This window comes from Ascidiella aspersa, chromosome 4 (assembly GCF_963924565.1).
Source record: "Ascidiella aspersa chromosome 4, kaAscAspe10.2, whole genome shotgun sequence".
Lineage (NCBI taxonomy): Eukaryota > Metazoa > Chordata > Ascidiacea > Phlebobranchia > Ascidiidae > Ascidiella > Ascidiella aspersa.
This window is the reverse complement of record NC_139450.1, coordinates 24,073,763-24,083,495: the sequence shown is the minus strand read 5'-3', so window position 1 is coordinate 24,083,495 and position 9,733 is coordinate 24,073,763. Positions and strand designations below refer to the sequence as shown.

Genomic DNA, 9,733 nt, shown 5'->3' with positions numbered 1-9,733 from the left:
TTTAAGTTTTTACATTTTTAAATAGATTAGACCTAAAAATGTTGACCAATACTGGCTACGACCATACCAGGTTGAATGCACCCGATCTCGTCCGATCTCGGAAGTTAAGCAACGTCGGGATTGGTTAGTACTTGGATGGGTGACCACCTAGGAATACCAATTGTCGTAGGCACAATATGATTTGTTTAAGTTTTTACATTTTTAAATAGATTAGACCATAAATGTTGACCAATACTGTCTACGACCATACCAGGTTGAATGCACCCGATCTCGTCCGATCTCGGAAGTTAAGCAACGTCGGGATTGGTTAATACTTGGATGGGTGACCGCCTAGGAATACCAATTGTCGTAGGCAAAATATGATTTATTTAAGTTTTTACTTTTTTAAATAGATTAGACGTAAAATGTTGAGAAATACTGCTTACGACCATACCAGGTTGAATGCACCCGATCTCGTCCGATCTCGGAAGTTAAGCAACGTCGGGATTGGTTAGTACTTGGATGGGTGACCGCATAGGAATTCCAATTGTCATAGGCAAAATATGATTTATAAAATATATTTAAATGTTAACATTTTTAAAGATTTTAGACCAAAAAATGTTGACCAATAGTGTCTACGACCATACCAGATTGAATGCACCCGATCTCGTCCGATCTCGGAAGTTAAGCAACGTCGGGATTGGTTAGTACTTGGATGGGTGTCCGCCTAGCAATACGAATTGTCATAGGCAAAATATGAATTATTTAAGTTTTTACATTTTTAAATAGATTAGACCATAAATGTTGACCAATACTGTCTACGACCATACCAGGTTGAATGCACCCGATCTCGTCCGATCTTGGAAGTTAAGCAACGTCGGGATTGGTTAGTACTTGGATGGGTGACGGGCCTAGGAATACCAATTGTCATAGGCAAAATATGATTTTTAAAATATATTTAAATGTTAATATTTTTAAAGATTTTAGACCAAAAAATGTTGACCAATACTGTCTACGACCATACCAGGTTGAATGCACCCGATCTCGTCCGATCTCGGAAGTTAAGCAACGTCGGGATTGGTTAGTACTTGGATGGGTGACCGCCTAGGAGTACCAATTGTCGTAGGAATAATATGATTTATTTAAGTTTTTTACATTTTTAAATAGAATAGACCATAAATGTTGACCAATACTGTCTACGACCATACCAGGTTGAATGCACCCGATCTCGTCCGATCTCGGAAGTTAAGCAACTTTGGGATTGGTTGGTTCTTGGATGGGTGACCACCTAGGAATACCAATTGTCGTAGGCACAATATGTTTTGTTTAAGTTTTTACATTTTTAAATAGATTAGACCATAAATGTTGACCAATACTGTCTACGACCATACCAGGTTGAATGCACCCGATCTCGTCCGATCTCGGAAGTTAAGCAACGTCGGGATTGGTTAGTACTTGGATGGGTGACCGCCTAGGAATACCAATTGTCGTAGGCACAATATGATTTATTTAAGTTTTTACTTTTTTAAATAGATTAGACGTAAAATGTTGAAAAATACTGCTTACGACCATACCAGGTTGAATGCACCCGATCTCGTCCGATCTCGGAAGTCAAGCAACGTCGGGATTGGTTAGTACTTGGATGGGTGACCGCATAGGAATTCCAATTGTCATAGGCAAAATATGATTCCTAAAATATATTTAAATGTTAACATTTTTAAAGATTTTAGACCAAAAAATGTTGACCAATACTGTCTACGACCACACCAGGTTGAATGCACCCGATCTAGTCCGATCTCGGAAGTTAAGCAACTTTGGGATTGGTTAGTACTTGGATGGGTGACCGCCTAGGAATACCAATTGTCATAGGCAAAATATGATTTTTAAAATATATTTAAATGTTAACATTTTTAAAGATTTTAGACCAAAAAATGTTGACCAATACTGTCTACGACCATACCAGGTTGAATGCACACGATCTCGTCCGATCTCGGAAGTTAAGCAATGTCGGGATTGGTTAGTACTTGGATGGGTGACCGCATAGGAATTCCAATTGTCATAGGCAAAATATGATTTATAAAATATATTTAAATGTTAACATTGTTGAAGATTTTAGACCAAAAAATGTTGACCAATACTGTCTACGACCATACAAGGTTGAATGCACCCGATCTCGTCCGATCTCGGAAGTTAAGCAACGTCGGGATTGGTTAGTACTTGGATGGGTGACCGCCTAGGAATACCAATTGTCGTAGGCATAATATCATTTGCATTTTTAAATAGATTAGACCATAAATGTTGACCAATACTGTCTACGACCGTACCAGGTTGAATGCACCCGATCTCGTCCGATCTCGGAAGTTAAGCAACGTCGGGATTGGTTAGTACTTGGATGGGTGACCGCCTAGGAATACCAATTGTCGTAGGCAAAATATGATTTATTTAAGTTTTTACATTTTTAATTAGATTAGACCAAAAAATGTTGACCAATACTGGCTACGAACATACCAGGTTGAATGCACCCGATCTTGTCCGATCTCGGAAGTTAAGCAACGTCGGGATTGGTTAGTACTTGGATGGGTGACCGCCTAGGAATACCAATTGTCGTAGGCAAAATATGATTTATTTAAGTTTTTACATTTTTAAATAGATTAGACCAAAAAATGTTGACCAATACTGGCTACGAACATACCAGGTTGAATGCACCCGATCTCGTCCGATCTCGGAAGTTAAGTAACGTCGGGATTGGTTAGTACTTGGATGGGTGACCGCCTAGGAGTACCAATTGTCGTAGGCAAAATATGATTTATTTAAGTTTTTACATTTTTAAATAGATTAGACCTAAAAATGTTGACCAATACTGGCTACGACCATACCAGGTTGAATGCACCCGATCTCGTCCGATCTCGGAAGTTAAGCAACGTCGGGATTGGTTAGTACTTGGATGGGTGACCACCTAGGAATACCAATTGTCGTAGGCACAATATGATTTGTTTAAGTTTTTACATTTTTAAATAGATTAGACCATAAATGTTGACCAATACTGTCTACGACCATACCAGGTTGAATGCACCCGATCTCGTCCGATCTCGGAAGTTAAGCAACGTCGGGATTGGTTAGTACTTGGATGGGTGACCGCCTAGGAATGCCAATTGTCGTAGGCAAAATATGATTTATAAAATATATTTAAATGTTAACATTTTTGAAGATTTTAGACCAAAAAATGTTGACCAATAGTGTCTACGACCATACCAGATTGAATGCACCCGATCTCGTCCGATCTCGGAAGTTAAGCAACGTCGGGATTGGTTAGTACTTGGATGGGTGTCCGCCTAGCAATACGAATTGTCATAGGCAAAATATGATTTATTTAAGTTTTTACATTTTTAAATAGATTAGACCATAAATGTTGACCAATACTGTCTACGACCATACCAGGTTGAATGCACCCGATCTCGTCCGATCTTGGAAGTTAAGCAACGTCGGGATTGGTTAGTACTTGGATGGGTGACGGGCCTAGGAATACCAATTGTCATAGGCAAAATATGATTTTTAAAATATATTTAAATGTTAATATTTTTAAAGATTTTAGACCAAAAAATGTTGACCAATACTGTCTACGACCATACCAGGTTGAATGCACCCGATCTCGTCCGATCTCGGAAGTTAAGCAACGTCGGGATTGGTTAGTACTTGGATGGGTGACCGCCTAGGAGTACCAATTGTCGTAGGAACAATATGATTTATTTAAGTTTTTTACATTTTTAAATAGAATAGACCATAAATGTTGACCAATACTGTCTACGACCATACCAGGTTGAATGCACCCGATCTCGTCCGATCTCGGAAGTTAAGCAACTTTGGGATTGGTTAGTACTTGGATGGGTGACCGCCTAGGAATACCAATTGTCATAGGCAAAATATGATTTTTAAAATATATTTAAATGTTAACATTTTTAAAGATTTTAGACCAAAAAATGTTGACCAATACTGTCTACGATCACACCAGGTTGAATGCACCCGATCTCGTCCGATCTCGGAAGTTAAGCAACTTTGGGATTGGTTAGTACTTGGATGGGTGACCGCCTAGGAATACCAATTGTCATAGGCAAAATATTATTTTTAAAATATATTTAAATGTTAACATTTTTAAAGATTTTAGACCAAAAAATGTTGACCAATACTGTCTACGACCATACCAGGTTGAATGCACCCGATCTCGTCCGATCTCGGAAGTTAAGCAATGTCGGGATTGGTTAGTATTTGGATGGGTGACCGCATAGGAATTCCAATTGTCATAGGCAAAATATGATTTACAAAATATATTTAAATGTTAACATTGTTGAAGATTTTAGACCAAAAAATGTTGACCAATACTGTCTACGACCATACCAGGTTGAATGCACCCGATCTCGTCCGATCTCGGAAGTTAAGCAACGTCGGGATTGGTTAGTTCTTGGATGGGTGTCCGCCTAGCAATACGAATTGTCATAGGCAAAATATGATTTTTAAAATATATTTAAATGTTAACATTTTTAAAGATTTTAGACCAAAAAATGTTGACCAATACTGTCTACGACCATACCAGGTTGAATGCACCCGATCTCGTCCGATCTCGGAAGTTAAGCAACGTCGGGATTGGTTAGTACTTGGATGGGTGACCGCCTAGGAATACCAATTGTCGTAGGCATAATATCATTTATTTAAGTTTTTACATTTTTAAATAGATTAGACCATAAATGTTGACCAATACTGTCTACGACCATACCAGGTTGAATGCACCCGATCTCGTCCGATCTCGGAAGTTAAGCAACGTCGGGATTGGTTAGTACTTGGATGGGTGACCGCCTAGGAATACCAATTGTCGTAGGCAAAATATGATTTATTTAAGTTTTTACATTTTTAAATAGATTAGACCAAAAAATGTTGACCAATACTGGCTACGAACATACCAGGTTGAATGCACCCGATCTCGTCCGATCTCGGAAGTTAAGCAACGTCGGGATTGGTTAGTACTTGGATGGGTGACCGCCTAGGAGTACCAATTGTCGTAGGCAAAATATGATTTATTTAAGTTTTTACATTTTTAAATAGATTAGACCTAAAAATGTTGACCAATACTGGCTACGACCATACCAGGTTGAATGCACCCGATCTCGTCCGATCTCGGAAGTTAAGCAACGTCGGGATTGGTTAGTACTTGGATGGGTGACCACCTAGGAATACCAATTGTCGTAGGCACAATATGATTTGTTTAAGTTTTTACATTTTTAAATAGATTAGACCATAAATGTTGACCAATACTGTCTACGACCATACCAGGTTGAATGCACCCGATCTCGTCCGATCTCGGAAGTTAAGCAACGTCGGGATTGGTTAGTACTTGGATGGGTGACCGCCTAGGAATACCAATTGTCGTAGGCACAATATGATTTGTTTAAGTTTTTAGATTTTTAAATAGATTAGACCATAAATGTTGACCAATACTGTCTACGACCATACCAGGTTGAATGCACCCGATCTCGTCCGATCTCGGAAGTTAAGCAACGTCGGGATTGGTTAGTACTTGGATGGGTGACCGCCTAGGAATACCAATTGTCGTAGGAAAAATATGATTTATTTAAGTTTTTACTTTTTTAAATAGATTAGACGTAAAATGTTGAGAAATAATGCTTACGACCATACCAGGTTGAATGCACCCGATCTCGTCCGATCTCGGAAGTTAAGCAACGTCGGAATTGGTTATTACTTGGATGGGTGACCGCATAGGAATTCCAATTGTCATAGGCAAAATATGATTTATAAAATATATTTATATGTTAACATTTTTGAAGATTTTAGACCAAAAAATGTTGACCAATACTGTGTACGACCATACCAGGTTGAATGCACCCGATCTCGTCCGATCTCGGAAGTTAAGCAACGTCTGGATTGGTTAGTACCTGGATGGGTGTCCGCCTAGCAATACGAATTGTCATAGGCAAAATATGATTTTTAAAATATATTTAAATGTTAACATTTTTAAAGATTTTAGACCAAAAAATGTTGACCAATACTGTCTACGACCAAACCAGGTTGAATGCACCCGATCTCGTCCGATCTCGGAAGTTAAGCAACATCGGGATTGGTTGCTACTTGGATGGGTGACCGCCTAGGAATACCAATTGTCATAGGCAAAATATGATTTTTTAAATATATTTGAATGTTAACATTTTTAAAGATTTTAGACCAAAAAATGTTGACCACTACTGTCTACGACCATACCAGGTTGAATGCACCCGATCTCGTCCGATCTCGGAAGTTAAGCAACGTCGGGATTGGTTAGTACTTGGATGGGTGACCGCCTAGGAATACCAATTGTCGTAGGCACAATATGATTTGTTTAAGTTTTTACATTTTTAAATAGATTAGACCATAAATGTTGACCAATACTGTCTACGACCATACCAGGTTGAATGCACCCGATCTCGTCCGATCTCGGAAGTTAAGCAACGTCGGGATTGGTTAGTACTTGGATGGGTGACCGCCTAGGAATACCAATTGTCGTAGGCATAATATCATTTATTTAAGTTTTTACATTTTTAAATAGATTAGACCATAAATGTTGACCAATACTGTCTACGACCATACCAGGTTGAATGCACCCGATCTCGTCCGATCTCGGAAGTTAAGCAACGTCGGGATTGGTTAGTACTTGGATGGGTGACCGCCTAGGAATACCAATTGTCGTAGGCAAAATATGATTTATTTAAGTTTTTACATTTTTAAATAGATTAGACCAAAAAATGTTGACCAATACTGGCTACGAACATACCAGGTTGAATGCACCCGATCTCGTCCGATCTCGGAAGTTAAGCAACGTCGGGATTGGTTAGTACTTGGATGGGTGACCGCCTAGGAGTACCAATTGTCGTAGGCAAAATATGATTTATTTAAGTTTTTACATTTTTAAATAGATTAGACCTAAAAATGTTGACCAATACTGGCTACGACCATACCAGGTTGAATGCACCCGATCTCGTCCGATCTCGGAAGTTAAGCAACGTCCGGATTGGTTAGTACTTGGATGGGTGACCACCTAGGAATACCAATTGTCGTAGGCACAATATGATTTGTTTAAGTTTTTACATTTTTAAATAGATTACACCATAAATGTTGACCAATACTGTCTACGACCATACCAGGTTGAATGCACCCGATCTCGTCCGATCTCGGAAGTTAAGCAACGTCGGGATTGGTTAGTACTTGGATGGGTGACCGCTTAGGAATACCAATTGTCGTAGGCAAAATATGATTTATTTAAGTTTTTACTTTTTTAAATAGGTTAGACGTAAAATGTTGAGAAATACTGCTTACGACCATACCAGGTTGAATGCACCCGATCTCTTCCGATCTCGGAAGTCAAGCAACGTCGGGATTGGTTAGTACTTGGATGGGTGACCGCATAGGAATTCCAATTGTCATAGGCAAAATATGATTCCTAAAATATATTTAAATGTTAACATTTTTAAAGATTTTAGACCAAAAAATGTTGACCAATACTGTCTACGACCACACCAGGTTGAATGCACCCGATCTCGTCCAATCTCGGAAGTTAAGCAACTTTGGGATTGGTTAGTACTTGGATGGGTGACCGCCTAGGAATACCAATTGTCATAGGCAAAATATGATTTTTAAAATATATTTAAATGTTAACATTTTTAAAGATTTTAGACCAAAAAATGTTGACCAATACTGTCTACGACCATACCAGGTTGAATGCACCCGATCTCGTCCGATCTCGGAAGTTAAGCAATGTCGGGATTGGTTAGTACTTGGATGGGTGGCCGCATAGGAATTCCAATTGTCATAGGCAAAATATGATTTATAAAATATATTTAAATGTTAACATTGTTGAAGATTTTAGACCAAAAAATGTTGACCAATACTGTCTACGACCATACCAGGTTGAATGCACCCGATCTCGTCCGATCTCGGAAATTAAGCAACGTCGGGATTGGTTAGTACTTGGATGGGTGACCGCCTAGGAATACCAATTGTCGTAGGCATAATATCATTTATTTAAGTTTTTACATTTTTAAATAGATTAGACCATAAATGTTGACCAATACTGTCTACGACCGTACCAGGTTGAATGCACCCCGATCTCGTCCGATCTCGGAAGTTAAGCAACGTCGGGATTGTTTAGTACTTGGATGGGTGACCGCCTAGGAATACCAATTGTCGTAGGCAAAATATGATTTATTTAAGTTTTTACATTTTTAAATAGATTAGACCAAAAAATGTTGACCAATACTGGCTACGAACATACCAGGTTGAATGCACCCGATCTCGTCCGATCTCGGAAGTTAAGCAACGTCGGGATTGGTTAGTACTTGGATGGGTGACCGCCTAGGAGTACCAATTGTCGTAGGCAAAATATGATTTATTTAAGTTTTTACATTTTTAAATAGATTAGACCTAAAAATGTTGACCAATACTGGCTACGACCATACCAGGTTGAATGCACCCGATCTCGTCCGATCTCGGAAGTTAAGCAACGTCGGGATTGGTTAGTACTTGGATGGGTGACCACCTAGGAATACCAATTGTCGTAGGCACAATATGATTTGTTTAAGTTTTTACATTTTTAAATAGATTAGACCATAAATGTTGACCAATACTGTCTACGACCATACCAGGTTGAATGCACCCGATCTCGTCCGATCTCGGAAGTTAAGCAACGTCGGGATTGGTTAGTACTTGGATGGGTGACCGCCTAGGAATACCAATTGTCGTAGGCAAAATATGATTTATTTAAGTTTTTACTTTTTTAAATAGATTAGACGTAAAATGTTGAGAAATACTGCTTACGACCATACCAGGTTGAATGCACCCGATCTCGTCCGATCTCGGAAGTTAAGCAACGTCGGGATTGGTTAGTACTTGGATGGGTGACCGCATAGGAATTCCAATTGTCATAGGCAAAATATGATTTTTAAAATATATTTAAATGTTAACATTTTTAAAGATTTTAGACCAAAAAATGTTGACCAATAGTGTCTACGACCATACCAGATTGAATGCACCCGATCTCGTCCGATCTCGGAAGTTAAGCAACGTCGGGATTGGTTAGTACTTGGATGGGTGTCCGCCTAGCAATACGAATTGTCATAGGCAAAATATGATTTATTTAAGTTTTTACATTTTTAAATAGATTAGACCATAAATGTTGACCAATACTGTCTACGACCATACCAGGTTGAATGCACCCGATCTCGTCCGATCTTGGAAGTTAAGCAACGTCGGGATTGGTTAGTACTTGGATGGGTGACGGGCCTAGGAATACCAATTGTCATAGGCAAAATATGATTTTTAAAATATATTTAAATGTTAATATTTTTAAAGATTTTAGACCAAAAAATGTTGACCAATACTGTCTACGACCATACCAGGTTGAATGCACCCGATCTCGTCCGATCTCGGAAGTTAAGCAACGTCGGGATTGGTTAGTACTTGGATGGGTGACCACCTAGGAGTACCAATTGTCGTAGGAACAATATGATTTATTTAAGTTTTTTACATTTTTAAATAGAATAGACCATAAATGTTGACCAATACTGTCTACGACCATACCAGGTTGAATGCACCCGATCTCGTCCGATCTCGGAAGTTAAGCAACTTTGGGATTTGTTAGTACTTGGATGGGTGACCGCCTAGGAATACCAATTGTCATAGGCAAAATATGATTTTTAAAATATATTTAAATGTTAAC

General features: G+C 38.7%; 28 non-coding genes and 24 pseudogenes across 28 annotated transcripts; all 52 read left to right on the top strand.

The window, feature by feature from the left end:
• The first annotated feature begins 53 nt into the window (after positions 1–53).
• LOC146152356 (5S ribosomal RNA) lies at positions 54–172 on the top strand. The gene has a single exon (XR_014495979.1). It is a non-coding gene; the product is annotated as a 5S ribosomal RNA (ribosomal RNA).
• Positions 173–236: 64 nt separating this feature from the next.
• Positions 237–355, top strand: LOC146152355 (5S ribosomal RNA). Its single transcript, XR_014496978.1, has one exon. It is a non-coding gene; the product is annotated as a 5S ribosomal RNA (ribosomal RNA).
• A 64-nt stretch (positions 356–419) lies between these two features.
• LOC146152354 (5S ribosomal RNA) lies at positions 420–538 on the top strand. Its single transcript, XR_014497859.1, has one exon. It is a non-coding gene; the product is annotated as a 5S ribosomal RNA (ribosomal RNA).
• Positions 539–612: 74 nt separating this feature from the next.
• Positions 613–731, top strand: LOC146152353 (5S ribosomal RNA; annotated as a pseudogene).
• Positions 732–795: 64 nt separating this feature from the next.
• LOC146152352 (5S ribosomal RNA) lies at positions 796–915 on the top strand (annotated as a pseudogene).
• Positions 916–989: 74 nt separating this feature from the next.
• Positions 990–1,108, top strand: LOC146152351 (5S ribosomal RNA). The gene has a single exon (XR_014497007.1). It is a non-coding gene; the product is annotated as a 5S ribosomal RNA (ribosomal RNA).
• A 65-nt stretch (positions 1,109–1,173) lies between these two features.
• On the top strand, positions 1,174–1,292 carry LOC146152350 (5S ribosomal RNA). Its single transcript, XR_014496640.1, has one exon. It is a non-coding gene; the product is annotated as a 5S ribosomal RNA (ribosomal RNA).
• A 64-nt stretch (positions 1,293–1,356) lies between these two features.
• Positions 1,357–1,475, top strand: LOC146152349 (5S ribosomal RNA). Its single transcript, XR_014498567.1, has one exon. It is a non-coding gene; the product is annotated as a 5S ribosomal RNA (ribosomal RNA).
• A 64-nt stretch (positions 1,476–1,539) lies between these two features.
• Positions 1,540–1,658, top strand: LOC146152348 (5S ribosomal RNA; annotated as a pseudogene).
• A 74-nt stretch (positions 1,659–1,732) lies between these two features.
• On the top strand, positions 1,733–1,851 carry LOC146152347 (5S ribosomal RNA; annotated as a pseudogene).
• Positions 1,852–1,925: 74 nt separating this feature from the next.
• Positions 1,926–2,044, top strand: LOC146152346 (5S ribosomal RNA; annotated as a pseudogene).
• Positions 2,045–2,118: 74 nt separating this feature from the next.
• Positions 2,119–2,237, top strand: LOC146152345 (5S ribosomal RNA). Its single transcript, XR_014497690.1, has one exon. It is a non-coding gene; the product is annotated as a 5S ribosomal RNA (ribosomal RNA).
• A 52-nt stretch (positions 2,238–2,289) lies between these two features.
• On the top strand, positions 2,290–2,408 carry LOC146152344 (5S ribosomal RNA). Its single transcript, XR_014496652.1, has one exon. It is a non-coding gene; the product is annotated as a 5S ribosomal RNA (ribosomal RNA).
• A 65-nt stretch (positions 2,409–2,473) lies between these two features.
• On the top strand, positions 2,474–2,592 carry LOC146152343 (5S ribosomal RNA; annotated as a pseudogene).
• A 65-nt stretch (positions 2,593–2,657) lies between these two features.
• LOC146152342 (5S ribosomal RNA) lies at positions 2,658–2,776 on the top strand (annotated as a pseudogene).
• A 65-nt stretch (positions 2,777–2,841) lies between these two features.
• LOC146152341 (5S ribosomal RNA) lies at positions 2,842–2,960 on the top strand. Its single transcript, XR_014495978.1, has one exon. It is a non-coding gene; the product is annotated as a 5S ribosomal RNA (ribosomal RNA).
• Positions 2,961–3,024: 64 nt separating this feature from the next.
• Positions 3,025–3,143, top strand: LOC146152340 (5S ribosomal RNA). Its single transcript, XR_014495866.1, has one exon. It is a non-coding gene; the product is annotated as a 5S ribosomal RNA (ribosomal RNA).
• A 74-nt stretch (positions 3,144–3,217) lies between these two features.
• LOC146152339 (5S ribosomal RNA) lies at positions 3,218–3,336 on the top strand (annotated as a pseudogene).
• Positions 3,337–3,400: 64 nt separating this feature from the next.
• LOC146152338 (5S ribosomal RNA) lies at positions 3,401–3,520 on the top strand (annotated as a pseudogene).
• Positions 3,521–3,594: 74 nt separating this feature from the next.
• LOC146152337 (5S ribosomal RNA) lies at positions 3,595–3,713 on the top strand. The gene has a single exon (XR_014497006.1). It is a non-coding gene; the product is annotated as a 5S ribosomal RNA (ribosomal RNA).
• A 65-nt stretch (positions 3,714–3,778) lies between these two features.
• LOC146152336 (5S ribosomal RNA) lies at positions 3,779–3,897 on the top strand. Its single transcript, XR_014495728.1, has one exon. It is a non-coding gene; the product is annotated as a 5S ribosomal RNA (ribosomal RNA).
• A 74-nt stretch (positions 3,898–3,971) lies between these two features.
• Positions 3,972–4,090, top strand: LOC146152335 (5S ribosomal RNA). Its single transcript, XR_014497629.1, has one exon. It is a non-coding gene; the product is annotated as a 5S ribosomal RNA (ribosomal RNA).
• A 74-nt stretch (positions 4,091–4,164) lies between these two features.
• Positions 4,165–4,283, top strand: LOC146152334 (5S ribosomal RNA; annotated as a pseudogene).
• Positions 4,284–4,357: 74 nt separating this feature from the next.
• On the top strand, positions 4,358–4,476 carry LOC146152333 (5S ribosomal RNA; annotated as a pseudogene).
• A 74-nt stretch (positions 4,477–4,550) lies between these two features.
• On the top strand, positions 4,551–4,669 carry LOC146152332 (5S ribosomal RNA). Its single transcript, XR_014498566.1, has one exon. It is a non-coding gene; the product is annotated as a 5S ribosomal RNA (ribosomal RNA).
• Positions 4,670–4,733: 64 nt separating this feature from the next.
• Positions 4,734–4,852, top strand: LOC146152331 (5S ribosomal RNA). The gene has a single exon (XR_014498565.1). It is a non-coding gene; the product is annotated as a 5S ribosomal RNA (ribosomal RNA).
• A 65-nt stretch (positions 4,853–4,917) lies between these two features.
• LOC146152330 (5S ribosomal RNA) lies at positions 4,918–5,036 on the top strand (annotated as a pseudogene).
• A 65-nt stretch (positions 5,037–5,101) lies between these two features.
• Positions 5,102–5,220, top strand: LOC146152329 (5S ribosomal RNA). The gene has a single exon (XR_014495977.1). It is a non-coding gene; the product is annotated as a 5S ribosomal RNA (ribosomal RNA).
• Positions 5,221–5,284: 64 nt separating this feature from the next.
• LOC146152328 (5S ribosomal RNA) lies at positions 5,285–5,403 on the top strand. Its single transcript, XR_014498564.1, has one exon. It is a non-coding gene; the product is annotated as a 5S ribosomal RNA (ribosomal RNA).
• Positions 5,404–5,467: 64 nt separating this feature from the next.
• On the top strand, positions 5,468–5,586 carry LOC146152327 (5S ribosomal RNA). The gene has a single exon (XR_014496546.1). It is a non-coding gene; the product is annotated as a 5S ribosomal RNA (ribosomal RNA).
• Positions 5,587–5,650: 64 nt separating this feature from the next.
• Positions 5,651–5,769, top strand: LOC146152326 (5S ribosomal RNA; annotated as a pseudogene).
• Positions 5,770–5,843: 74 nt separating this feature from the next.
• LOC146152325 (5S ribosomal RNA) lies at positions 5,844–5,962 on the top strand (annotated as a pseudogene).
• Positions 5,963–6,036: 74 nt separating this feature from the next.
• Positions 6,037–6,155, top strand: LOC146152324 (5S ribosomal RNA; annotated as a pseudogene).
• Positions 6,156–6,229: 74 nt separating this feature from the next.
• LOC146152323 (5S ribosomal RNA) lies at positions 6,230–6,348 on the top strand. Its single transcript, XR_014498563.1, has one exon. It is a non-coding gene; the product is annotated as a 5S ribosomal RNA (ribosomal RNA).
• A 64-nt stretch (positions 6,349–6,412) lies between these two features.
• LOC146152322 (5S ribosomal RNA) lies at positions 6,413–6,531 on the top strand. Its single transcript, XR_014498562.1, has one exon. It is a non-coding gene; the product is annotated as a 5S ribosomal RNA (ribosomal RNA).
• Positions 6,532–6,595: 64 nt separating this feature from the next.
• Positions 6,596–6,714, top strand: LOC146152321 (5S ribosomal RNA). The gene has a single exon (XR_014498560.1). It is a non-coding gene; the product is annotated as a 5S ribosomal RNA (ribosomal RNA).
• Positions 6,715–6,779: 65 nt separating this feature from the next.
• On the top strand, positions 6,780–6,898 carry LOC146152320 (5S ribosomal RNA; annotated as a pseudogene).
• A 65-nt stretch (positions 6,899–6,963) lies between these two features.
• On the top strand, positions 6,964–7,082 carry LOC146152319 (5S ribosomal RNA; annotated as a pseudogene).
• Positions 7,083–7,146: 64 nt separating this feature from the next.
• On the top strand, positions 7,147–7,265 carry LOC146152318 (5S ribosomal RNA). Its single transcript, XR_014495551.1, has one exon. It is a non-coding gene; the product is annotated as a 5S ribosomal RNA (ribosomal RNA).
• Positions 7,266–7,329: 64 nt separating this feature from the next.
• Positions 7,330–7,448, top strand: LOC146152317 (5S ribosomal RNA; annotated as a pseudogene).
• Positions 7,449–7,522: 74 nt separating this feature from the next.
• Positions 7,523–7,641, top strand: LOC146152316 (5S ribosomal RNA; annotated as a pseudogene).
• A 74-nt stretch (positions 7,642–7,715) lies between these two features.
• On the top strand, positions 7,716–7,834 carry LOC146152315 (5S ribosomal RNA; annotated as a pseudogene).
• Positions 7,835–7,908: 74 nt separating this feature from the next.
• Positions 7,909–8,027, top strand: LOC146152314 (5S ribosomal RNA). The gene has a single exon (XR_014497103.1). It is a non-coding gene; the product is annotated as a 5S ribosomal RNA (ribosomal RNA).
• A 64-nt stretch (positions 8,028–8,091) lies between these two features.
• Positions 8,092–8,211, top strand: LOC146152313 (5S ribosomal RNA; annotated as a pseudogene).
• A 65-nt stretch (positions 8,212–8,276) lies between these two features.
• On the top strand, positions 8,277–8,395 carry LOC146152312 (5S ribosomal RNA; annotated as a pseudogene).
• Positions 8,396–8,460: 65 nt separating this feature from the next.
• On the top strand, positions 8,461–8,579 carry LOC146152311 (5S ribosomal RNA). Its single transcript, XR_014495976.1, has one exon. It is a non-coding gene; the product is annotated as a 5S ribosomal RNA (ribosomal RNA).
• Positions 8,580–8,643: 64 nt separating this feature from the next.
• On the top strand, positions 8,644–8,762 carry LOC146152310 (5S ribosomal RNA). Its single transcript, XR_014498559.1, has one exon. It is a non-coding gene; the product is annotated as a 5S ribosomal RNA (ribosomal RNA).
• Positions 8,763–8,826: 64 nt separating this feature from the next.
• LOC146152309 (5S ribosomal RNA) lies at positions 8,827–8,945 on the top strand. The gene has a single exon (XR_014497858.1). It is a non-coding gene; the product is annotated as a 5S ribosomal RNA (ribosomal RNA).
• A 74-nt stretch (positions 8,946–9,019) lies between these two features.
• On the top strand, positions 9,020–9,138 carry LOC146152308 (5S ribosomal RNA; annotated as a pseudogene).
• A 64-nt stretch (positions 9,139–9,202) lies between these two features.
• LOC146152307 (5S ribosomal RNA) lies at positions 9,203–9,322 on the top strand (annotated as a pseudogene).
• A 74-nt stretch (positions 9,323–9,396) lies between these two features.
• Positions 9,397–9,515, top strand: LOC146152306 (5S ribosomal RNA). Its single transcript, XR_014496845.1, has one exon. It is a non-coding gene; the product is annotated as a 5S ribosomal RNA (ribosomal RNA).
• A 65-nt stretch (positions 9,516–9,580) lies between these two features.
• LOC146152305 (5S ribosomal RNA) lies at positions 9,581–9,699 on the top strand. The gene has a single exon (XR_014498135.1). It is a non-coding gene; the product is annotated as a 5S ribosomal RNA (ribosomal RNA).
• The last annotated feature ends 34 nt before the right edge of the window (positions 9,700–9,733 follow it).